At 40.5% G+C, this 27,374-nt stretch overlaps 1 protein-coding gene and 1 long non-coding RNA gene across 3 annotated transcripts in view; one reads left to right on the plus strand and one right to left on the minus strand.

The window, feature by feature from the left end:
* Positions 1-1,822: 1,822 nt before the first annotated feature.
* On the minus strand, positions 1,823-20,619 carry LOC117517280. The gene is made up of 3 exons (XR_004562694.1): positions 20,609-20,619; positions 19,241-19,243; positions 1,823-1,948 (listed from the first exon to the last, which is right to left on the minus strand). It is a non-coding gene; the product is annotated as an uncharacterized LOC117517280 (long non-coding RNA).
* The window catches only part of pds5b (PDS5 cohesin associated factor B), a 135,115-nt gene continuing 110,339 nt past the window's right edge, over positions 2,599-27,374 (plus strand). For both annotated transcript variants that reach the window (XM_034178235.1, XM_034178236.1), the window contains exon 1: positions 2,599-2,682. The gene's annotated coding sequence lies outside the window, so the exon portion shown is untranslated. The remainder of the gene's footprint in view (positions 2,683-27,374) is intronic.

Genomic DNA, 27,374 nt, shown 5'->3' on the forward strand with positions numbered 1-27,374 from the left:
TTTTGAGAGATTATCTGTGTTTGAATCGAAAAGAACCAGAATTAAAGAATTAAATTCCTACCAACTTTCTAAAAATAGTACCAATCTTGTACATTTTTGTTTTTATTATATAACTCATCGAGTCTCTGAGTCTTCAAAATAATTTTCGTGCAATGTTTAAGAATTTATAAAATACAAAAAAAAAAAAAAAAAAAAATGTTGAAATTGAAAGATCTTAAGTATGTTATCTATCATGTTATAAAAATGTCCACAGAAACACAAAACTTATCACTTTTTTAGTTTCTGTATTCTTAAATTCCTGTACAGCACTTTGTGATTTTATCTTGGAAAAAAAAACTTTACTTACTTACACTATTTAACATGCGTGGAGGTAAGTTTCACATCGACAAAATATTATAAATAAATAAATAAATAATATTTTATTAAGGAGTTTTAAAATGCTCATTCCGTTAATCAGATCAATAACAAGAAATGTTTTGAACTACCATAATTTAAAATAAATTAAATTTATGTGTCACAGAAAGTAGTTTTTTTCCCTATAAATTATTTAACTTGCTGTTTAAGATTTTGTTTTCTTCCTGACAAATTTCATTTCATTTTTTAAAATGATTTGCTTATTAGAAAATTTGTTTTTCAGAAAAAAAATGTTTGTTTTTACTTGTTCCTTTTTCTATGAACTGTTATTTTATTTTATTTGTAATAAAGTTTTTAAAAAGTGATCATGTGCATTCATTTTGCATCATTATTTTGTCTCAAAATTACATTTCCTGTTGCACAGTTCTGAAAGATCGGGCATTGGCTGTGTATACAAACATTTTCAGTCAAAGTCCAATCAGTTAGATCTTTGGCTGCAGTACACTTGAGTGTTGCATCGTTTTTCTCTGTGTCACACTTTGGCAATACACCATCGTACAATAATGGAAATGTTAAGGGATTTTTTTCACCATATTTTCATCATAGGAAATAATATATTATATGGGCTGACTTTTCTCTGCGGTGACATACATGTCTCTGGGTCCTCAGCCTTCTGGGAAGAGCTTGTGGAGTCATGAGTGTCACTGGACAGCAGTGTTTGGGGATGAGGATAACTTTGCATATAGCTGAAACACTCCTGCACTCATATCCTGCAGAATTGCACTTTGCTCTAGCACTTTACTGCTGTTTGCACCTTACTATTTTCAAACTACATGTTGTTAGTTATGTTATAATTAGTTATGCGATGTTGTCTTGTTTGTCTGGCTGTTGAAGCCTGTTGACTGAGAAGCACTAAAAGAAATGTCATTGTACACCGTATAATGACAATAAAGTGTCCAAATCTAAATGGAACACAGGTCCAGTTCTTTCGGGTCCTGGTGCTGCCTGTCTTGTATGGTTGTGAGATTAACCAGTGACCTAAGGTGATGTCCGGATATCTTTGGTATTGTCTCCAAAGGATCGTTGAGTGGAATGACTTTGTAGCAAACTAGACGTTACTAAGAGAAACTAGGATGAGGAAGGTCACTTGCATTGTGAACGTGTGTCAGCTACGACATTTTGGCCTTGTGGCCCGTTTCTCTGTGCACGATCCAGCACACAAGTGCCTGAGTGTTGCAGACCCCAGTAGCTGCAGAAAGCCAAGGAGACCCCTGTGTTTCACCTGGCTACTTTAGAGATGGGGGAATGGACCGGTTGTCTGCCTGGGTGGTTCCTATCCAGGACCCAAGGTGGTTCCATGGTGTTGTGGATGCTCCCAAATTTGACTTGACTTGAAATTATATATTTAATTGTGAAATTTATGGTATTGATATTGTGTATTTATATTTGCAAACTGTTTTTCTTTTTTACTTTCACTTTTGATACTTTGTGTGCTTCTTACCCTGTGTGCTTCTATACAATGGTGCTGGAACCTCAGTTTCCCTGGGGGAGTCTTCCCAAGAGATTAATAACGTTCTATCTAATCTGATCTAATCTAAATAATAAGGCATGTGGTTGAAATTGAGAATATATACATTTCATGGTTAATTCACATTAAAATAATAAATGCACAAAAGTTTCGCGAAATACTGGAATACACAAAACTGGAAATTGCAGAATTTGTGAATTTACTGGATGGATTTTGTGGGAGGGTAGCACGGTGGCTTAGTGGTTAGCACTGTTGCCTCACACAGCGAGAAGGTTGTGGGTTCGATTCCCGTAGCCTTTCTGTGTGGAGTTTGCATGTTTTCCCCGTGTTTGCGTGGGTTTTCTCCGGGTGCATCCAAAGACATGCGCAAAGACATGCGGGCTAGGTGGATTGGGAGGCTAGGTGGATTGGGATCTTTAAAATTGTCCGTAGGTGTGGGTGTGTCTGTGTTTGTCTATTTGTGGCCCTGCGACAGACTAGCGTCCTGTCCTGGGTGTACCCCGCCTCGCGCTCTATGATTGCTGGGATAGTTTCCAGCCCCCCGCGACCCTTAATTGGACTAAGCGGTAGAAGATGGATGGATTTTGTGGGAATTTTTTTTTTTTTTAACTTAATCCTCATTACAAGAGGAAGCATGAAGGGTGTATATGAGACCGCCCTGTAGGTGGCGCTGCGCACTCACTGATGGCCTGTTACCCGTGGGCTCGCACGAATCTATACATATTGGCGCCATTTTGGAGCTAGGAGGGGGAACGGAGCCGCAGAGGAGGATACGATTGACTACAGCTCATCGTTAACAGGTACGAATTTGCGCCAAAGAGCAATTTCTTTTTATACGTGTCTATGAATATTTGCATGTGCTGCTGCACAAATCTGATATAACCCAGGACATGGCCGCGGTGTAGCCGGGTTTTCCAGCGGTGAGAGGCGCAGCGTAGCCCGCTTTGCCCGCCTCTGTTCTCGGCAGCCGTGTCAGACTCACGGCGCTGGCTGATCCGCTGCTGCTTCGAAAAAACAAATTAATAAATAAAATAGATAGCTGGCACCCTGCTGGTTCTTTAGAGAGTCCTAACGTCCCGGCTGCATGTCCCGAGAGTGGCTCGAAGAGGAATGTACTGTGGATATAACGTTAGTTAGCCGGGGTGATTTGTTGTGTGTCAGTCCGCCCTCTGTCACTAGCTCAGTGCTTAGCTAGCCGCTAAGCTCATAGTAGCTAACTAGATTAGCCTTGGTTAACATTACAGTTACAAGGCTGCCTGTCTTTCATAAGCTGCTAATTTATTGTTTTTATCAAACATGACTGGGTTCATTTTATGTGATTATTCAGTGTTATAATAACCGCTATGATCGGTAATAATTGCGTTGTGGTTCCCGTTATTATGAGTAGCAGCTTGTAGATGGCACCTAACTGTTGTCATTGCAGACCCATTGTTTCATGCTTAGTAGTGGATTTATTGATAAATCTAAGTTTGTCTGATCGTGTGATCCCTGAAAGCAGGGTGTCTCTGGTCAACACATTTATTACTGGCAACCAAGCAAAACGTGGCTGAAACCTCAGAGTGACAGAGGTGTCAGTGGGTAAAAAGTCAGTTTTACATGTTATCTCTCCGGTGAATGAGGAGAGTTTACGCTCTGACTGACGAGATTTTTATCGACCTGTGTTACTGTTGAATCGTGATGTGATCATCGTCAACACCAGACTGGTAATGAATGACTGTCAGCCTTGAATTTTACAGCATTTAAAATGTTCAGAAATCAATGCAATGATTCATTTTGTTATTGTATTAGTTATTAAAATGTCCAGCGTTATCAACAAGGAAAAAAAAATCTTTTAAACAGTAGTAGGGCTGGGTGACATGGAACCGTCACCCTCTATCCCCATTTGATTTTTATATTTATCACGATATATAAAGTAATAAGGATACGTGTAAAAATGGTATCGAAAACAACCTTTTGAATAATGTTGCTAAAATGTGTTGTAGGTCTCTCACTTCAGCAACTACTCTAATAAAATTTTATGATGTAAATTTGAAATATGTGACTTCCTGGCATATGTTAAGTGCTGATGATAGCATTGGTGCTGAGCTTAGGTTTACAGTGGCTTGCAAAAGTATTCAGCCCCTTAGTATTTCACACATTTTAATTTGTTTATGGCATTTCAAATACAAAAAGTAAACCAGGCTTCTCAGTATAAAAAATTCTAAAATTAGCTTTCTTAAACTCAAACTGAAACTAAATCTCTACAACCTGATATAAATTAATTAAAAATATAAAAGCCAAGATGTTGGGTTGCATAAGCAATGGTCCCCTTTGGTATAAAACTTGTAAATAATCAGTTTTATTGCCAGTTTTCTTCAGACAAGTCAGGGGATGGATATATGAACATTTCCAAGTCAGTGAATATGTCTTGGACTTTATTTACATCAGTTATGAAGAAATACAAACAATATGGCACTATATGGTAAATCTGTGTGGAGTAGACAGTTCTGAAAAACTGACTGTGCAAGAAGGAGAAGAGTGAGGAAAGCTACCAAGACACCTAGACAACCCAGAAGAAGTTATAGGCTTCTGTGGCTGTGATTGGAGAAATTGTGGACAGTGCAAGTTTTGGATTTTATATCCCCAGTTATACAGCTTCATGGTGAAGTGGAGCAGAGGAGGATTTTCTTAAAAAGAAGACCTGAAAGTTCACCTACAATTTGCCAGAAGGTACATCTGAGATGCAAGCCTACATTTGATGTTTTAATGAAAGAAGACCCTCCTCTATACCACTTCATCATGAAGCTGTAAAACTGAAGATACAATATATATTGAGAAGCCTGATTTACATTTTGTATTTGAAACGCCATAAACAAATTAAAATGCATGAAATACCAAGGGGCTAAATACTTCTGCAAGCCACTGTATATAGTCGTGCCAACTGTGTAACTCGCGAGTTGTACTTCTGCTGTCCTTTGAGGAAGGCATTGCTCATGACTTAATAGTTGTTCGGTGCCCAACCTTGGAACTCTGTCAGCCCTAGTGTTGTGTCAAAATGTCATGTAGCGTGCAACAACTGCTTTCGTATTATTATGAAGCTACAAAGACGTTGTTGCACCAGTGCAATGTTTGTTCAGCATACAATTGACACTTTGGATCCCGGGTGAAGAAAACAATGCTATTCCTCTGTAAATAGACTTTTTCACACCCATAACACCCTCATACAATGTGTGTTAAATCTGACTGTTACAACAGAAGCACTTACATTTCTTAAAATTATTATATGTTTTGTCTGTTTGTACATATGTACATGCAGCTTTTATTTTTGACAGTTTTTTTTTTTTATGAGCCAAGTGTCTGAAATAAAGAAAGATAATTTGATCGTGCTGCCACTTTAGAGACTACATGGATATATAGTTTTAAGCAGGTGATTCATGTGAGTGTCTTGCTTGTTGAAATAGGAGGCAGTTCTCTCTTTCTCTCTCTCTGCCTCTGTGTTAGGGGTGGGGGTGCACTCCGGTGCAGATGTTGGGTGATTCTGTAGCGTTTAACAAATTAGAATATTGTCAAAAAGTTGGGAAAAATTTTGTTGGGTATTTGAGAGTGAAAATTTTATATATTCTAGCCTCTTAACATATAAATTAAAACACTTCAAGCATTTTTTTTTATTTTGATAATTACAGCCTACAGCTCCAAAAAATGGGAAAATCTCAAATTATTAGAATATTTCATAAGGTTAGTTAAAAGGATTTATAATACAGAAATGTTGCACTTCTGAAAAGTATGTTGATTTACACCCTGAATATTTGGTTAGGTGTCCTTTTGTGTGACTTATAGGCCTTTCACATTGGAGGCATCACAAATCGATCTAAAAAGCATTATTTTCCATGAGACGCGTCTCATCAAAAGCTGATTTTAAAGTGACGCTTCTGCTGGGAGTGCGCATTGCCGTTTGTCAACAGGCTGCCGTGGTCAAAGTTCAACCAAATCCAACTTTCACCGCTCTGAGCTGTGATGTAGCTTCACATTGTCCAATAGAAACGATGCGTCAGGCCAAAACACAGAAGACTAGTGGCAGAAACCACTGATCTGTACAAAACGGAAACGTGTCACAGGACTGCTCATTTATAGAGAGCAGTTTTCTGAAGAAAAATCCTTGCAATTTTTTTTTTTTTACCTCAAATTAATTTCTGATTACTGTATATAAAAAAAGTTTAGAACACTTAATTAAATTTAATTAAAATAGTAAAAAAAAAAAAAAAAAATTCATTAGAAACCTTTCTTCATCTGTAAATTAAAACCATAACTTACCTGTTATTTCTTGTTTAACATAAGGAACTTTGGACATTTATTTTTAGACAAATAAAATGGCATGCAAATTTGTACATTTTTTAAGACTGGTAGATTATTCATATCTCATTTCAACCAGAAAAACAGACACTATAAATAAATAAATACAAATGTTTGTTATAAATGTAACAGGAGATAATTTAATAATGACTGAAATGTGATTGTTAATGCAACATAAGCCTCATGATGAAATAATTTTTTAAATTTAGTCATTTCAACATTTAATTATGTCCTCATTGACTATGTGATTGCTTTGAATGTTGCAATCAGGACAGAGCATTTTCTAAAATATGAATTTGACAATTATAGTGATTGTGAGAGTTTTAAAATTATGCACAATCAGGGTAGGGCTTCTTCTACCTGTGCAAATGTCTTTTGACTGAACTTTGGACTTCATGGACATGTTTAATGATCTATTCATTTAATGTTAAAATATAAACTGAAACAGCTTTTTAAAAATAATAAAATAGTTGCTTTTTTAAAAGCAGATGTTGATTTGCTGGATTCTCAGGCCATTTAATTTAACCTGATGAAAATCTCTGCAGCTTCGACCTCTGGAGTTTTAAAGACACTTTCACACATTTTGAAGAGCAGAGATGTTTTCATCCAACTGGACTTCAGGTTTTGGCATTCAGCTCATCAGTTGAAGTTTTTGAAGTGTGTCTGCACAGCAAATATTCCTGATTGTGTGACAAAAAAATCTTAAAATGTATATTAAAAAACACTAAACAGTTAAAAACACTACAAATACTCCCCCCCCCCCCCCCCCCCCCCCCGAAAAAAGTCATTGAAAGTTGAGTTTTTATGGTCTCAGAATTAACAAAAATGCTGCAACTTTATTTGGTTAAAAAAAATAATTATTTACAGGTTAAATGGTGATTCTGCAGCTAAAAGGCTAAGCTAATGTTAGCCGAACATTAAACCTTCAGAAGTGCACGTCACAATTTAATTTTTCAATTATTCGCACCGAAGACAAATTTGCAGGAGTAACCTCTGTTGCTTAAACTGGGTGTTTTTTATATATTCCAAAGTGAGGAATTTCAGACTGAGTGGGTCTGTTCCATCACCCCGGGTGCCTGTCTCTGTCTGCCCAGGGATGAGACCTGAACCTCGGCTGCTCCTGTCGGGTTGGCCCACTGCTGCAGTTCGATGGATATCCCACCAAGTCGTCAGTCCTCCCTTACCTCACCTTACCTTCCACCCCCTCATTACCCCATCCCCGTAGAGACGGTGCCTGCTCCCAGACCACCAATAACCAGCAAAAATCTATTTAAGCATAAAAATTCAAAAAGAAAAAATAATATAGCACCTTCAACTGCACCACAGACTAAAACAGTTAAATGTGGTCTATTAAACATTAGATCTCTCTCTTCTAAGTCCCTGTTAGTAAATGATATAATAATTTATCAACATATTGATTTATTCTGCCTTACAGAAACCTGGTTACAGCAGGATGAATATGTTAGTTTAAATGAGTCAACACCCCCGAGTCACACTAACTGTCAGAACGCTCGTAGCACGGTCCAAGGCGGAGGATTAGCAGCAATCTTCCACTCCAGCTTATTAATTAATCAAAAACCCAGACAGAGCTTTAATTCATTTGAAAGCTTGACTCTTAGTCTTGTCCATCCAAATTGGAAGTCCCAAAAACCAGTTTTATTTGTTGTTATCTATCGTCCACCTGGTCGTTACTGTGAGTTTCTCTGTGAATTTTCGGACCTTTTGTCTGACTTAGTGCTTAGCTCAGATAAGATAATTATAGTGGGCGATTTTAACATCCACACAGATGCTGAGAATGACAGCCTCAACACTTTATTTAATCTATTGTTAGACTCGATTGGCTTTGCTCAAAATGTAAATGAGTCCACCCACCACTTTAATCATACCTTAGATCTTGTTCTGACTTATGGTATGGAAATAGAAGACTTAACAGTATTCCCTAGTTACAAACAGAGCAATGTAGTGTATTCTATCAGATGTCAGGAAAACTGTAACGAACACTACATAGGTGAGACTAAGCAACCTTTACACAAAAGGCTATACCAGCACCGCAGAGAGGGCGCCAGTGGACCTCAGTCTGCAGGTCATCTCCACCTTAAAGACACTAACCACATGTTTGAGGACAAGGAAGTTAAAATATTAGTCAGAGAGAAGAAATGGTTTGAGAGAGGGGTCAAGGAGGCATTCTTTGTGAAACGTTTGAAACCTAGCCTTAACCGGGGAGGGGGTCTGAGACACGCTTTATCCACTGTTTATAATGGGGTACTCAGGTCAAAGCAGTTTCAGTCTTTTGTTCATGGTGATGAGTCATTCACGTCATCAGCAGAGTTGTCAAGGGAGCCATCAGGAGAGGGACAGCTGCCCTGTCATTAGGAGGGTGTTAACTAGAGCACAATAGGTGCTAATTAGAGCTATTGTTTAGTCACCAGCCTATAGCAGTCTGCCTCTCGGTAGGAGGGGTCTGGTTAGGTTTAAAACTCCAGCTTTTGTGACTTCTTGATTATTCTTCTCTACAAGAGTCAAGACAGAAGTCAGACCACCAGAGCAAGAATTTTAGCTGAGGAAGCTTCTGCGATTTGAAGCGAAACGTCCTCGCGTCAAGCAACCCAGTCCAGTCGAAGATTCAAGCTTCTCTACTATGGAAACCACCTGGACAACTGAGAGCCTACACAGAAACCAGCTATCTTAGCTAATTATAGGCCAATCTCCAACCTTCCTTTTCTCTCAAAAATTCTTGAAAGGGTAGTTGTAAAACAGCTAACTGATCATCTGCAGAGGAATGGTCTATTTGAAGAGTTTCAGTCAGGGTTTAGAATTCATCATAGTACAGAAACAGCATTAGTGAAGGTTACAAATGATCTTCTTATGGCCTTAGACAGTGGACTCATCTTTGTGCTTGTTCTGTTAGACCTCAGTGCTGCTTTTGATACTGTTGACCATAAAATTTTATTACAGAGATTAGAGCATGCCATAGGTATTAAAGGCACTGCACTGCGGTGGTTTGAATCATTTATCTAATAGATTACAATTTGTTCATGTAAATGGGGACTCTTCTTCACAGACTAAGGTTAATTATGGAGTTCCACAAGGTTCTGTGCTAGGACCAATTTTATTCACTTGATACATGCTTCCCTTAGGCAGTATTATTAGACAGCATTGCTTAAATTTTCATTGTTACGCAGATGATACCCAGCTTTATCTATCCATGAAGCCAGAGGACACACACCAATTAGCTAAACTGCAGGATTGTCTTACAGACATAAAGACATGGATGACCTCTAATTTCCTGCTTTTAAACTCAGATAAAACTGAAGTTATTGTACTTGGCCCCACAAATCTTAGAAACATGGTGTCTAACCAGATCCTTACTCTGGATGGCATTACCCTGACCTCTAGTAATACTGTGCGAAATCTTGGAGTCATTTTTGATCAGGATATGTCATTCAATGCGCATATTAAACAAATATGTAGGACTGCTTTTTTTGCATTTGCGCAATATCTCTAAAATTAGAAAGGTCTTGTCTCAGAGTGATGCTGAAAAACTAATTCATGCATTTATTTCCTCTAGGCTGGACTATTGTAATTCATTATTATCAGGTTGTCCTAAAAGTTCCCTGAAAAGCCTTCAGTTAATTCAAAATGCTGCAGCTAGAGTACTGACAGGGACTAGAAGGAGAGAGCATATGTCACCCATATTGGCCTCTCTTCATTGGCTTCCTGTTAATTCTAGAATAGAATTTAAAATTCTTCTTCTTGCTTATAAGGTTTTGAATAATCAGGTCCCATCTTATCTTAGGGACCTCATAGTACCATATCACCCCAATAGAGCGCTTCGCTCTCAGACTGCAGGCTTACTTGTAGTTCCTAGGGTTTGTAAGAGTAGAATGGGAGGCAGAGCCTTCAGCTTTCAGGCTCCTCTCCTCTGGAACCAGCTCCCAATTTGGATCAGGGAGACGGACACCCGCTCTACTTTTGAGATTAGGCTTAAAACTTTCCTTTTTGCTAAAGCTTATAGTTAGGGCTGGATCAGGTGACCCTGAACCATCCCTTAGTTATGCTGCTATAGACTTAGACTGCTGGGGGGTTCCCATGATGCACTGAGTGTTTCTTTCTCTTTTTGCTCTGTATGCACCACTCTGCATTTAATCATTAGTGATTGATCTCTGCTCCCCTCCACAGCATGTCTTTTTCCTGGTTCTCTCCCTCAGCCCCAACCAGTCCCAGCAGAAGACTGCCCCTCCCTAAGCCTGGTTCTGCTGGAGGTTTCTTCCTGTTAAAAGGGAGTTTTTCCTTCCCACTGTCGCCAAGTGCTTGCTCACAGGGGGTCGTTTTGACCGTTTTGGTTTTTCCGTAATTATTGTATGGCTTTGCCTTACAATATAATGCGCCTTGGGGCAACTGTTTGTTGTGATTTGGCGCTGTATAAATAAAATTTATTTGATTTGATTTACCTTGGCATCACTCAGAAAAGTAGCTGAAATAAAGCTTCTCCCAGCAGAGTGATTGGAGAATTGTTCTACAGCTGTTTTTTAAAGTTTTTTCGTGGTTTTGTTGACACAAATCCAACATGGCGTTCGCTCAGCTGTCTCTGGGAAAAAATCAGAGTGAAAATCTCCCCTTTGATGCATCGACGTGACATCACGACATGTTGGGAGGCGTTGCCTGAAGTGTATAAAGCGTGCTGTGTGAAAGGCTCTTTACTGGATCAGTGTAAAAAAAAAGTCAGTCATCAGTGTGGGGTGGCTTGGAGGTGATCAGCCTGTGGCACTGCAGAGGTGTTATGAAAACCCAGGTTGTTTAGATAGCCACCATCAGTTCATTTGTTTTCAGGGTTCTCAGCAGGATTTTTTTTTTTCTCAGCGTAATGGGATGGAAAAATCACCTTAAGAAGCCTGTGGTTCAGGAGACTGCTTACGCTTCAACCCCACTGAAGCTTTTGCTTTATGAGCTTATAAAGGGCCTTCTTTGTTTTTTGTTTGTTTTTTTTACCTCAAAATGTAGAGTAAACAGAAATTAATCTTGAAGTTTAAAAAAAACATTTCTAAGGATTTTCTATAGTAAACTGCTGTTTACTGGAGTTAATTTATACACAGCAGTTTACTATAAGATTGTAGAAATGTGTGTCACTGCACAGTCCTGTGCAGTGCCACACATTTCTACACTCTTCCATGTTTTGGTCTGATGCCTTGTTTCTTTTAGCTTTAAAGTAAGGCTGTAACAAAGATAACAAAATAAACTATGGCTTTACTTAACACAATTTGGCCCTCAAAATGCAAGCAACAGTGTTTCAGAGGGATATAAATGTAAAATGTTACTTTGGTCCTGGCCTTCCCTACAATACTCGCACATGGAGAGCTGCTGCGCTGCTGTGCTCAGACTGGAGCACTGAGACTCACTGACTACGTTTACATGCCGTTAATATTCGGGTTAAGGTCAATATTCCAGTTTCTGAATCATTAGGAATAACCCGTTTACATGCTTAAGCAGACAGTTACTCCAGTATACGTGGTCATTGGTATCATTTGGAATATCCCCATCTAAACAGCGACGCACGTCTTCCACCGGTGCTTGATTTGGTCTGGCGTTCGTGCAAATCCTGCTTCACGTAACCCTGCTTCGTGTAATCCTGCTTCGTGTAAAATCCCTCACTGTACACTTTTCTTAAACAGACATGAACATTGATACATGAGGCCCATTGTACTTATAGGGTAGCACAGTCTCGTTTGGGGGCGGGAGCGAAAGGGGTGAAATATGACGCATATGATGTAATTTCTCTACTTCCGGGTACAGACCAAGGCATTTTCAATGGGTTTTTGGGAAAATTACAAGCAAACAAAATGAAAATTCAAAGAAAAAGTGATGATGCAGTGGCAAAGTGGACATGTGTTGCGGTTTGTTTATGATCCAGAGCACTAATGTGTTGAGGCGGTTTTGGAGGTGAGAGAACGGAGCTACTCTGTTTAGGTGTGTAGGCTTAAACTTACCAGTGCGAGGTCTCCCACCTCCTTGCCTTTTCTTCTCCACCGGGAACTGAAGAAAGTACTTTTCGCAACTGCTTCGGTGATTGCAGCCGAATACTAAACTGTACATCATTTATCGGTGTGAAGTTATACTGTGTATATATTAAATGGAGGTCCCCGTAAGTGGTCAAATCCCACGATATCACGGAGGGTTCAAACAAGACTACGGTCTCCTATTAGGACCTTCAAAGCAGCAGAAATGTTTCTGTATCCTTCCCCAGATTTGTGCCTGGAGACAATCCTGTCGCAGAGGTCTACAGAGAATTTGCTTGACTTCATGCTTGGTTTGTGCTCTGACATGCACTGTCAACTGTGGGACCTTATATGTCGACAGGTGTGTGCCTTTCCAAATCATGTCCAATCAACTGAATTTAAGTGAACTCCAATTAAGCTGTAGAAACATCTCAAGGATGATCAGTGTAAACAGGATGACCCTGAACTCAGTTTTGAGCTTCATGGCAAAATCTGTGAATTCTTATGTACATGTGATTTCTTAGTTTTAAATTTGCAAAAATCTAAAAAAATAAACCTTTTTCCACATTGTAATTCTTGGGTATTGTGTGTTAGGGCTGCGCGTTTATGGAAAAAATCAGTATCACGATTATTTAGGTAAATACTGAAATCACGATTATTCAAACTAATTTTTTTTATTTTTTTATTTTTTTTTTTTTTTAGTTACACAATGCTTTTATTCATCATTTCTCTCACTCTAAAAAAAATATTTGTTAGACGTGTCACAGGACTGCTCATTTATGGAGCAGTTTTCTGAAGAAAAATACTTGGAAATGTTTATTGCTGTTTGTTTACCTCAGAATTTCTGATTACTGTTTAAAAAAGTTTAGAACACTTGTAATTAAAATAGCTAAATAAATCAATAAATGGTTATTTAGAAACCTTTCATCTGTAAATTAAAACCACCTGTTATTTCAGATTAGATAACTTCTTGTTTAACGTAAGGAACCTCGGACATTTATTTTTAGACAAAATAACATGGAAATTTGTACTCTTTTTTTGGAAGTCTGGTAGATTATTTATCTCATTTCAACCAGAAAAACAGACACTGTACATAAATACAAATGTTTATTATGACTGCAACAGGAATTAATTTAACAATGACTGCAGTGTGATTGTAAAGTAGGATTTCTGTGACATAAACCTCATGAATCATGATGAATTTTTTTTAATGGTCATTTCAACTTGTAATTTCGCCAAAATATGTAATTGTCTTTAATGTTGTTATCAGGACAGAGTCATTTCTAAAATATGAATTTGAGCATAATAAGTGGAGAGCTTCTACCTGTGCAAATGTCTTTGGACTTTTGATTCGTGGACATTTTTAATGATCCGTTCATTTATTGTTAAAATAGAAAATGAAACAGCTTTTTTAAAAATAATAAAATAGTTGCTGTTGAAAGAGCCTTTTATTTAGAAGCAGGTGATGTTCTGCTGGATTCTTGGGACCAGATGAAGGTCTCTTCTGCAGCTTTGAACTCTGGTGGTTTTGCTGAAAGACACTTTTGTCCTATTTTGAAGATCAGAGATGTTTTCTTTCGATTGGAGTTCGTGGTGTTCAGCTCATCAATGGAAGTTTGGTTGTCTGCACAGCAAATGTTCCTGATTAGGACAAAAATATTTCTTTAAATATAAAGAAACACTAAACAGTTTATATATATATAAAAAAAAAGGGGGGGGGGGGAAATGGGAAAAAAACGATGGGGAAAAAACGCCCGAAAAATAAGTTATTTAAAGTTAAGCTTTTGTGGTGTCTGAAAAAAGCTGTAGCTTTATTTGGTAAAAATAAAAAAGACTGAACCATTTACAAATTAAAGCGTTCACTCAGATCAACTGTGCTAAAAAGGTAAGCTAATGTTAGACGATCATTAAACCTTCAGAGCAGTTCAGTAAATGTCACGTTTTATTTTTACATTATTCTCACCTCGATAAAGCTGCAGAACTAAACTCCGTTGGGCAAACTGGGACTTCGCATATATCCAAAAAGTGGGAGATTTCGGACTGAGTGGGTTTGCTCCATCACCCCGGCTGCCGGCCTCGCTCTGCCCAGAAATGATGCCTGAAGGCCGGCTTCTCCGTGCGGGTCGGCCCGCTGTCGCGGTTCGATCAATATCCCACCAAGTTGTCAGTCCTCCCTCGGTCGGCATCACTCCGAAAAGTAGCTGAAAAAAGCTTCTCCCAGCAGGGTGATGGGAGAATCGTTGTGCTGTTTTTTTTAAAGCTTTTTTTTTGTGGTTCAGGCGACGCAAATTCAAGAAGGCGATCGCTGAACTTTTTTCAGGTTGTGGAAACAGCCAGAGTGTGACGTAGCCGCAATCTCTGCCCCCTTGCCGCTTCCGAAGCGACGCGTCTGACGTCATGCGTCTTGGGACACGTTGACGGATTGGTCTGATGAAAGGCCCTTAAATCGTTTCACTCGATTATACAAGTTTGGAGATCGTTTGATACAAATATCGATATCGCGATCGAAATTCGGTTAATTGCACAGCCCTATTGTGTGTAGAATTTTGCAGGAAAAATGAATTTCATCCATATTGGAATAAGGCTATATATATATATATATATATATATATATATATGTGGTCAGTAGCATTTATACACTCAACAAAAATATAAACTCAAACACTTTTGGTTTTGCTCCCATTTTGTATGAGATGAACTCAAAGATCTAAAACTTTTTCCACATACACAATATCACCATTTCCCTCAAATATTGTTCACAAACCAGTCTAAATCTGTGATAGTGAGCACTTCTCCTTTGCTGAGATAATCCATCCCACCTCACAGGTGTGCCATATCAAGATGCTGATTAGACACCATGATTAGTGCACAGGTGTGCCTTAGACTGCCCACAATAAAAGGCCACTCTGAAAGGTGCAGTTTTGTTTTATTGGGGGGGATACCAGTCAGTATCTGGTGTGACCACCATTTGCCTCATGCAGTGCAACACATCTCCTTCGCATCATCCGTGAAGAGAACACCTCTCCAATGTGCCAAACGCCAGCGAATGTGAGCATTTGCCCACTCAAGTCGGTTACGACGGCGAACTGGAGTCAGGTCGAGACCCCGATGAGGACGACAAGCATGCAGATGAGCTTCCCTGAGACGATTTCTGACAGTTTGTGCAGAAATTCTTTGGTTATGCAAACCGATTGTTCCAGCAGCTGTCCGAGTGGCTGGTCTCAGATGATCTTGGAGGTGGACATGCTGGATGTGGAGGTCCTGGGCTGGTGTGGTTACACGTGGTCTGCGGTTGTGAGGCTGGTTGGATGTACTGCCAAATTCTCTGAAACGCCTTTGGAGACGGCTTATGGTAGAGAAATGAACATTCAATACACAAGCAACAGCTCTGGTTGACATTCCTGCTGTCAGCATGCCAATTGCACGCTCCCTCAAATCTTGCGACATCTGTGGCATTGTGCTGTGTGATAAAACTGCACCTTTCAGAGTGGCCTTTTATTGTGGGCAGTCTAAGGCACACCTGTGCACTAATCATGGTGTCTAATCAGCATCTTGGTATGGCACACCTGTGAGATGGGATGGATTATCTCAGCAAAGGAGAAGTGCTCACTATCACAGATTTAGACTGGTTTGTGAACAATATTTGAGGGAAATGGTGATATTGTGTATGTGGAAAAAGTTTTAGATTTTTGAGTCCATCTCATACAAAATGGGAGCAAAACCAAAAGTGTTGCGTTTATATTTTTGTTGAGTATATATATATGAGAGAGAGAGAGATCTTGTGCGCAGAGGGGAGAAGTTTGATGCAGATGGAAAAGCGCTATATAAATGCAGTCCATTTACCATTTGTACAGATCAGTGGTTTCTGCCACTAGTTATCCGTGTTTTGGCCCGACGCATCATTCCTATTGGACAGCGCGAAGCTACGTCACAGCTCAGAGCGTCGAAAGTTCAAAAGTGAACTTGAAAAGTAAAAGGAAAAAAAAAACAAAACAACTTACATTTGCATCCTGACAGTCCTCAGTGTACCACTCTGATGCTTTATCAGTGTTCGACAAGTTCAGAGCAGTGTAGTGAACGTGAATGAAGACGGAAGCTCTTTAAGACGTGCTCCTAAATGTGATGAGTGCGCACGTCGCTCGTGCACACACCATCTCTCGCTCCGTTTTGCAGACAAACGATCACAGGACAATTTGGTTTTTTTTTTGTTTGTTTGTTTTGTTTTTTTGTTAATCAGATGACAGATCGTCGTCCTGAGGACTTGGTCAGCACCGGGTCCTGCTGCGCACGGAAAGATGACTGAGCAAGAGTTTCGGTGGGAAAGTGTCCATGATCCTCTTGTCATTCCATCAAGGCGTCAGGCTGAGCATGTAAACACACAAACAGTAGTTCTGCTAAAGAAAATTTGCACGCGTAACTCCCCCCACCTCTGTCCGGGTTACAATTCGATCTCTTCTTCCAAAATTCACTTCGCAACTCTTGTTCCCTTTTCTCCTCTGGAATCGGTTTCAGCCGCACGCGTGTGCGAGAATGTCTGGTTGAACTTATGTTTTTTTCTTTTGTTCAATAAAAAAAAAAAAAAGATTGGGTTGAACTCAGCCTCGTGTCAGCAATGCGCGCTCCCATCAGAAGCGTCGCGTCAAAAGCTGAGCTAAAGCGCCACTTCTGACGCCTCTAAAAAGCAATGCATCGCATTGAAAATAATGCTTTTAGACCGATTCTTGACGCCACTGATGCTACCAACGCGTGAAAGGCCCATTATTCTGCGATAATGAGCTAGAAATAGCGCTGATCAAAATAATGAGGATAAAATCTATATCAGATTCCTGTTTGGGATGCAACATCCGATTTCGATCAAGTCTGAAATCACGTGATCGGGCCCGATTTCCGATCACGTGATCAGATCGGGACATCCCTATATATATATATATATATATATATATATATATATATATATATATATATATATATATATATACATACACTTGGAATAAATGTATTTGTCCTTCTTGACATGTTTGTGGGAGAAATTCGGTTGACAACAAGCACGACTTGAGTCCACCGCTTGTACTTCTCAGTGGTTTTCAAAGATGGGATAAAGTTTACTCCTTCCATGTAATTCTTGTGGGTATCTTGAATTGCTCCGAGTCTGACGCAGGTCATAGCTATGGTGCTTTGTTGCCACCGTTTTTGGTTTGAAGGGCTATTCCGCAGGAAAAAAAAAAGTCGGCTTGGTCCTTTTAGATGGAGGGAAAAGTTCAGTGCAGGCTTCACCTCCGTCAGCCATGATGCAGAGCTAGCTAACATTAGCTGCCTGTTTGTATACAGAGGTATGCGCCAGGGGGAAGGGCGGCAGCGGCCGCCTCTGCTCTGCCTGTCAAGAATTCTCATAACCCACTCATACCGTAGGGATGGTATAACAGAAAGTTTTAATGGTTTTTATACCGCCGTATACCGTGAAATCGGTTATCGGCCCATGTCTAGTGCCAACGGAAAGGAGGAAGATTCTCCTTTGACTGCAACAAGGGTCTCAGCTAGTGACTTTAATCCACACAAAAGTGACTAACAGTTGACATTGGCTGTGATTCAGGCTGACTCGGATTTCAACGAATCATAGTTCAGAGATGGAGCCTACCAAGAAATGAACTTTCCCAAAACTTTTTTGCTCGAAAACCAAACGGTGACCTTGCCAGGGGTCATCAAAGTTCAAGGGAAAAATACACAAAAACTGATATTTCATTAAATTCCCAAGTGGTGTAACATTCAGCGCCAACCAAGTCCCCAAGCCAGTTTAACTATCAAATGACTTATGGAGTCAAACTCTTTCATCTTACATACATATTAGGTTGGGGGATCGATGGTGCTGAATATAGGGGGCAGGCAAAGTCTGGTCAAAATTGGCTGTATTTAAAGGCCCATAACCCTGTTGTTATCAACAGATATAGGCCCTACTCTATCAAATGCAACTGAAAAAACATTGGGGCGCCTGGCCACCAGGGGGTGCCAAAGTACTCAACTTGCCCAATTTTGAGGAAACTTAGCGCCACCTGGTGACCCGCACCATCAGCATTTTTTAACAAAATTTGCAGGAGTGGATAAAATAACACCTATACTTTATATAACAGTTTGCAGAATTTTGGGCACTCTTATACTGGTTTGGTTGGTATGGTTGTACATGAGGTATATGAATTTGTGAGTTTTTTTGCAGGTTAAATTATAATAGCGAAGTGGGCCCTGTGAATGTGTATGGCTTGGGTCATGCAGAAACCAGGGAGAGCTGACATCTGCCATTTGGTATGCTTATTTGTTACATGGGTACAACAGTACATGTTCTCTGATTAGTTGATTTCCTTTCTGATATATGCCCATATCAGGCCATTACATGACAATTGGTCCAGATTGTGTATCAGATTTGTGACTTTGTTTACAGTTTTCACAGCGCGAAATAGAACAATACAAGAAGCGAACAAAGAAATTATGAGTGACGAAGCAAACCATTCTCCAAGAAAATTTTATTACACTGAAGAGTTTGAATTGGAGGAGTTAACAGCAGACAAGCTCAAAGTGGACAGCAAATTGAAGACCAACAAGATGAAATCACAGCTCTAAACAGCCATATAAAAAAACAAAACAAAGTATTAACTTTGTTTGCTCGGTCCCTACTGTCAAGACCTCCGTCTGATATTTTCTCGTACAGACCTCATGCTCGATTAATAATCCTTTAGTATTTTGGGTCAGGCATGAATGCTGTGTAAATAGAAAGTTGATATGACAAATACTTTTGGAGAAATGAGCAATTTTAGCTAACCAGTAAACAATGGATATAGTGCTGCAATGAACGGGTTTTGGGTTTTAAATGTTATTGTGGTTCAAGTTAAGTTAACAGTGTTAGTGGTGTTGGTTTATTGTGTTTTTGTAGTGCAATTGGTTTAGTCAGGTTTGTGAAGTGTCATGTTGCCGGTACCATAAGTGAGAAGAGTATTGTGTTTGTCTTCTGCCACCGCCTCGGTTTCTGTATGTCTAAAATTAGAAGCACCTGCTTGTGGCAGAATGTGGAAAAGGTAAAGCAGGGCTGTATAGTGCGAGCGTTTTCCTCGCATATTGCGCCTAAAATTTGATTGTGCGAGGAAAAAAAATAAAACTGGCGCACATGTGGGAGAATGTATTTCAACCCTTTCATTCGCATTTTGCTCCTAAAATAAATACAGTGGTCTGTCGCTATAACGCGGTTCACCTTTCGCGGCCTCGCTGTTTCGTGCATTTTTTTAGTCCAATTTTGCATGCTTTTTTTTTTTTTTTTTTACAGTGCATTGTGTTCCGCGGCCTCATCAAGCAGCCGGTCGCGACACCGCGAAGGGAGAGCACGCGCATTGTGTTCTGCGTGTCTGTTTATAAGAATCTTCTCGCCCAGAAGAAAAAAGAGCACCAACAACTACCCATAACTGTGAAACACACTCGGAAACACCTGCAGCGAGGTGTGAGTCAGTGGAAAAAGACATGACAGCGCAGCGGCACCAGGACGACGAGGCGCGATCAGAGGAAGTGTGAAATACTGGTCAGTCACTATTAATAATTTCTTATGTGTCCAACCTCGTACGTTGATCGTTAAAATTAAATTCATTAGTTCTAAAAGCCATCATAATTATTTATAGGAAAACATTCTATTTTTATTTCTCAAACAAATGTTTGGGCCTGAAAACAGGTTAGTCTTATTTTTCAACTCAGGTGTAAACTTTGAGAGTTTTTACACACGAGAGAAAAGTGAGAAAATGTTCATGCCTGATTGAGAAAAGTGTATAAAGTGTGTAGTGAGGGGTTTTACAGCTTTAAAACGTCTAAAAACGTTAAAATGTTAGTTGAATGTAGCTAAGCGTAGCAGGCGACCTGAGTATAAAAAGTGGGACTGGGATGTTATGTGTGTGTGAGGGTTTAAAATAATACAAGAAATACACAGCAAAAAGTAATGAAATGGACAAAAGCAATGATGTAAATAATGATAGAAAAGGAAGTAAAAAACAATGAAATAAATACAACAATAGAATCATATAAAATGTGTGTGTGGAAAAGGTACTCTCTGTACAGTATGTGTCTTTGCGTTAATATTAAAATTGTATCAAGAAATTTTACAGTGCTCCTAAATTTTTATCTATGCTCCTAAATTTTTTCATTTAGGAGCACCTGTGCTCCTAGTGAAAAAGCTAAGCATACGGCCCTGCAAAGAGCGCTCTGTGCATGCGTGTGTGTAACTTCGATCACGGACAAACTGGGGAGAGCTGCCGTTTGCCGTTTGGTATGCTTATTTGTTTTCGGTCAAGGATGAACACCGCCAAAATGGAACGTTGATAGGACTAATATTTTTGGCGAAGCTACGGATGTTACTGACATTGCTAATTACATTCTGCACTCACATGCCATTGCAGCAGTGGATGGTAAATCATCTTTACGAGGTCTGTCAATAAAGTAACGGTCCTTTTTATTTTTTTTAAAAACTATATGGATTTCATTCATATGTTTTTACGTCAGACATGGTTGAACCCTCGTGCGCATGCGTGAGTTTTTCCACGCCTGTCGGTTACGTCATTCGCCTGTGAGCACGCCTTGGGAAGGAGTGGTCCCGCCCCCTCGTTGGATTTTCATTGTCTGGAAATGGCGGAATGAAAAGGACTTTTTTTCCATCAGAATTTTTTCAGAAGCTGTTAGAAACTGGCACCTGGAAACCATTCGAAAAATTTATCTGTCTTTCGGTGAAAATTTTACGGGCTTCACAGAGAATAAGGACTGTTACTACAGCTTTAAGGACGCTCGGTGCACCGCGCTCCGAGCTGCGACGACGCGGCACAAGCCACCGGACCATTTCTAAACAGATGGCTCTGTGGATACGAGACCGTCGTGTGCTCTTTCTCTGGTTATCACAAGAGCTGGACATCAGCCATTTTCCAGCAGATTTCACTTTTAACAAGAGATTTTGTCATGGAAAGCCGCGCGGAGGCTTCAAGCGTAAAGACCGATTCGCTTTGGAAGCGCGACAAAGGAACACCTCCGTTTCGGCGTGTCAGAGGACAAGTTTGGACATGTCTATCTCGGCTTTCAGTGCTTACCAGTCCAGTAAGTATCAGTGAAATTGTGGAGAGCTGGACACGTCCAAACTTGTCCTCTGACATGCTGAAACGGAGGTGTTGCTTTGTCTCGCTTCCAAAGCAAATCGGTCTTTATGCGCGAAGCCCCTGCGCGGCTTTCCATGACAAAATCTCTTGTTAAAAGTGAAATCTGCCGGAAAATGGCTGATGTCCAGCTCTTGTGATAACCAGAGAAAGAGCACACGACGGTCTCATATCCACAGAGCCATCCGTTTAGAAATGGTCCGGTGGCTTGTGCCGCGTCGTCGCAGCTCGGAGCGCGGCGCGCCGAGCGTCCTTAAAGGGGTCCTTAAAGCTGTAGTAACAGTCCTTATTCTCTGTGAAGCCCATAAAATTTTCACCGAAAGCCAGATAAATTTTTCGAATGGTTTCCAGGTGCCTGTCTCTAACAGCTTCTGAAAAAATTCTGATGGAAAAAAGTCCTTTTCATTCCGCCATTTCCAGACATGAAAATCCGACGAGGGGGCGGGACCACTCCTTCCCAAGGCGTGCTCACAGGCGAATGACGTAACCGACAGGTGTGGAAAAACTCACGCACGCACACGAGGGTTCAAGCATGTCTGACGTAAAAACATATGAATGAAATCCATATAGTTTTTGAAAAAAATAAAAAGGACCGTTAATTTATTGACAGACCTCGTATATTAAAAAGCATGTGTGATTTTTATTTAGTAAGTTCAACGTAAGTACATAATATAATTGTAAATGCGTTAAAAGTACATGGATGACACAAGAAAGTGAAAACACTTATTTCCATTGTCGTCCATTTAAAAAATTAAATGGCAAATTAGGAGTAATAATAAAATCAGGCCTGCAAACCTCTGTTTGTGGACGGATTTCCATCAAAATGTGTTTCCATGTTCCGTTTATTTTGCAGCGTTCTCCCCAGACAATAGAATAATGGTGCCACACTGCCGAGTGGTGTCATCTCGCAATGATTTAGTGTGAGATTTGGGAAATTGGATAGGGCCACTTCCTTGTACATTTGGAATAAGAAGATACCATGTATCAGAAAGGAGTGCTTGGAAAAATGGAAGGAAGGAGGAGGCCTGGCCATGCCAAGTTATATATATTACTACTGGACAATGAACACTTCTAAGTTCGACATGGTGATGCAGCCAACTGAGGGGGAACAAATGCCCCTTTGGGCACTTATGGAACAGCGTTCCTACAGACCCATAGCACTGAGTTCCTTAATCTGTGTCCCACTGCCAGTCAGTAAAAAAAAAAATGCTTGGACACAACCCAGTGACACAGGTATCGCTTAAGATATGGAAGCAGCTAAGACAGGGCCTCCCTTTAGCTCCCATTGCAGCAAACGCCCCATTCCCACCATCTCTTATGGACACAACCTTTCAGCTCTAGACTAAAGGTGTAGGCTTGGTCAGGGATTTTTTTCAGAGAAGGCAACTTCATGTCATTTCAGCAGTTAAGGGCAAAACTTAATTTTTGGATCTTCCACACTTTTCCACAACTTTTCCCTTTGTCTGAAAGGACCAAGTCAGCTTTTCATGCAGTTCCCTGCTTATTTCAGCAATGCCAAGCCACATTCTGCACGTGTTACAACAGTGTGGCTTTGTAGTAAAAGAGTGCAGGTACTAGACTGGCCTGCCTGCAGTCTGGACCTGTCGCCCATTGAAAATGTGTGGTGCATTATGAAGTGCAAAATACTGTTGAACAACTGAAGTCGTACATCAAGCAAGAATGGGGAAAAATTCCACCAACAAAGCTTCAGTAATTAGTGTCCTCAGTTCCCAAAAGCTTATTGAGTGTTGCTTGAAGGAAAGATGATGTAACACAGTGGTAAACATACCAATGTCCCAGCTTTTTTGAAATGTGTTGCAGGCATCCATTTCAAAATGAGCAAATATTTGCACAAAAACAATAAAGTCTATCAGTTTGAACATTAAATATCTTGTCTTTGTGGTTTATTCAATTGAATATAGGTTGAAGAGGATTTGCAAATCATTGTATTCTGTTTTTATTCACATTTTACACAACGTCCCAACGTCATTGGTATTGGGGTTGTAAGCGCTACACCCCCGCCTTTGCATCACGAGGGACGTGACTAAATGTATATGCTGGTGGGCTGGCCTCATTTAAGAGGAGGACAGCTGTAGGTTTAAGCCAGGTTTCACATAACCCAATCATATCTAAGTGATGATCAATAATTAGATTATTAATCAACAATGATTTTGAGGATGGTGATCTTATGTTAATGAGACCCAGACAAATGATCTCAGTGGGGTTGACAGTTGAACCGTTTGGCATATATAAGATGCCTAGAAGTAGGTTTAGGTTTGAAACATTCCACACGCGTTGTAGGTAGCAGACACAAAATCTTTGATATCGCTGGAACAACCATTGGGCCATCCTCAATTTTAACATCATCCAATGTAGTAATGGGTATTAAGTTTGCAAAGCATATCCCTCTATGATTTTTATGGACACATCTACGGAAGCAGGCCACAGTCTCAACTTGTTGAACTTCCCTCCCTGGCAGATAAACTGCACTATCACCATAGTAGATTTTCTGTAATTTCCCCGCTAAACTAATGGATTCCACACCCACATTCGTCATAAGCCTTGCAGGGTGTCCAATCACCTGCTCCGTGGCCTGCTGTAAATTCTTAATGTTACCCTCCCTGTCGAGCTCGATCTATGTTCGCAGACAAGATGGCGGCGCCTTTCCCAGTAGAGTGGAGGCCGTCCGGCGTGAGCAAGCCACGGCGGTCCCAGAATGAAGGCCAGTTATCAATAAAGCTGAAGCCTTGCTGTCTACAAAATTGCGCCAGCCACATATTTAATGATGTCAGACTGCTGAACGCCTCATCAGTACCCCGGGAGGGGAGGAGACCATAGGCTATTAATCGATGCCGACACATCTTTCTGGCAAGGTCACAAGTCCTCTCTATGTCCACTTTTGTGACCTCTGAGTGCTTCATCCTGACATCATTGGTGCAGACGTGAATAACTATGTGACTATATCTCATGTCATGTTCCTTAATCTGTCTTCCCTTCTGCAGCATCAGCACGCTAAGATGGGATGCATTGTCTTGCCCAAGGAATACATTTAATGTCAGCCGGTATCTGTAACCTGACTTTATGGGTGATAGACAGGTTTACCACATTTGCAGCAGGAATGCATCGCTTGAAAATCGAGGTCAAGCTTGATGATGAGTGGCTTTAACCAAATAGGTTATTGAAAGTCACAGAGCCCAGCTAGTAGTGTCTGTGTGTGATGTCCAAGGATTTCAGAAAGGGTCTTTGGACTTGCAGCAAAGATGTGTCCTTTGAAGGTCTTGACAAAGTTCAGTGATGACTTTGGCCTAACTTTTCTGGTCATAAGGTCAAAATATCCAGAATACTGTACTCCCAATAACTCTTAAAAGAAATAAGACAGGTTAACCAAATTGGGAGCAAGGACGCTTCTCTTCAAGGTCTACGTCAAGTTCGATGATGAACGACATTGACCTACTTTAGAACATCACGGAGCCGAAATCAAAATGATTAACATAACCTGCCTGTCCCCTATTTAGGACTAACTTTCACGGAATCATGTGATCACATGATGTGTGTGTCATGTGTGTCAATGTGTGTGTCATGCATCTACAGTGGGTCTTGGATTCTGAGGGGGTGGGGGTTTGATATTGTCCACTCACAGATGTGTGTCAGACTGCACACATTTCTGTAACTGGGGTCACAATGTTTTCAGGCCAATATCACATTTTCGTATCACAGATTATTACACAAGCCTCACTTCAGTGAGGTTTGTGTCTTTATAGCCTGAACGCACTAGTGAGGGAAGCCACCAATAGAAACAACTTATAACACTTATAACAATAAAAACAACAATAGGAATTAGGCCCTGTTGGCTTCTGTGGATATGACTGGGGGGAAAATGGTGCATAATGCTGTAAATGACAATACTTCATCAATAGTTAATCTCATATTTATAATTAATACGAGGTCTATTAGATAATAAACCGACCCTTTTATTTTTTTTAACTATATGGATTTGAATGACGTGCGATTACACCAATCATGCTTGAACCCTTGTGCGCATGCGTGAGTTTTTTCACGCATGTCGGTGACGTCATTTCCCTGTGGGCAGGCCTTGAGTGAGATGTGGTCCCGCCCTCTCGGCTGAATTCCTTTGTTTCACACGCTGCTCGAGACGGCGCGGGTTGCTTTATCAAAATTTTTTCTGGACCTGTGAGGAACATCCGAGTGGACACTATTCGAGAAATTAAGCTGGTTTTCGGTGAAAAGTTTAACGGCTGATGAGAGATTATGGGGTGTTTCTGTCGGTGTAAGGACTTCCCACGGAGCGGGACGTCGTGCAGCACTTCCAGGCGCCGTCGTCGGCCTGTTTCGACCTGAAAACATCCTAATTTAAGGCTTAATTCACCCAGGACGTCGTGAGAGAACAGAGAAGATTCAGAAGAGGCCGGCATGAGGACTTTATGTGGACATTCCACTGTTTAAGGACATTTTTTAATGAAAGACGTGCGCGCAAATTCGCCGAGTCATTTCCGTGACGACTCGGCAAATCTGTGTGCGCCGCGACAGGAAAAACACTTCCGTGTTGAAAACCATTTGTAAAATTCAGGCGGCTTTTGATGGCTTTCAACAAGTGAGTAACTGAGAAATTGTTTAACAGCTTGGGCATGTTCCAACTTGCCCATTAAGGTTTCCAACGGAGGTGTTCTTCCTGTCGCGACCCCCCACGGTCGGGTCCGGCCCGACATGCGACTCTGCCCGCACGTTCTTTCATTACAAAATGTCCGTTAATAATGGAATGTACGAATAAACTCCTCATGCCGACTTCTGAAAGTTCTCTGTTCTCTGACGACTTACTGGGTCAACAGAGCCTGAAATGTGGAAGTTTTCAACTCGAAACGGCGAGACGCTGCCGCCTCGAAGCGCAGATCGCAATCAGGCGCCGTGGGCCGTCCTTACGGCGACACTACCAGATGAAAATCTCTCATCAGCCGTTAAAATTTTTACCAAAAACAAGCTGAATTTATCGAATGGTGTCCACTCAGTTGTGCCTTACAGTTTTTGAAAAAATTTTGATCAAACAAAGCAGCAGTCTCTGAGCCATTCCTAAACAATGAAAAATCGACGAGAGGGTGGGCCACTCCTCACTCAAAGCCTGCCCACAGGCGAATGACGTAACCGACAGGCGTGAAAAAACTCTTGCATGCCCACGAGGGTTCAAGCATGTCTGAAAAAATAAAAGGTCGGATACTTTTCTAACAGACCTCGTACACACAAAATGGTATCTTGATTAAGGTCAACTCCTCCCATGGTTCACTGGCATATTTTTTTTTTTTTTTTTTTTTTTTATTAAAGTATTTTTTTGATGATAGTGACATTTATTGTTAATGAGATGTGTGGTGGGGGTGGGAGTGCGGATTATCTTCAGTGAAAGTAATCAACGAGAAAAAGGTATAGCTTAATGAAGTTCCTTTATTTTGAATTTGCATTTTTTGGCAATGATGTGTCTGCCTTTCACTGCGCGTCAGGTGGAACTAATTATGTACTCACACTGTGTCACTCAGGGTGCATGTGCACCCACTTTTCTGCTTCTAAGTTTAACTCCAGACACATTGGGAAAGCATTTCCCTGGAGGACATGCGTCATGTGACCCACGGGGCACCAATTAACATCCCTGCTTCAGGCAGAACACAGCGGCAAATTTAAAGCTGCTGCTCAATGACAAACATCATGCAAAAACATTAAACATTAACAAATGCAATGTTTTGTGCTTTTTGTAATTTGTCATTGTCACTTGGATTTAGGAGTGCAGATGTCTGATTTGAGGAGAGGTTTTAACAAATTGCTCAAATGCCCTTTTAACCAAACCAATGCATCGCACGAATGGAGAGCCTCTCAGGAACAAATGCCTGCAGAGCAAAAATATATTTGGAGGCATTATGGCCAAATATAGCTTGAGAAGAGTCAAAAACTGTGTATTAGATGTGGGATTATGAAGTCTGTTGAAAGCTGTGGCTGTTAATGCAGTCA

Source organism: Thalassophryne amazonica, chromosome 9, assembly GCF_902500255.1.
Source record: "Thalassophryne amazonica chromosome 9, fThaAma1.1, whole genome shotgun sequence".
Taxonomy (NCBI): Eukaryota; Metazoa; Chordata; class Actinopteri; order Batrachoidiformes; family Batrachoididae; genus Thalassophryne; species Thalassophryne amazonica.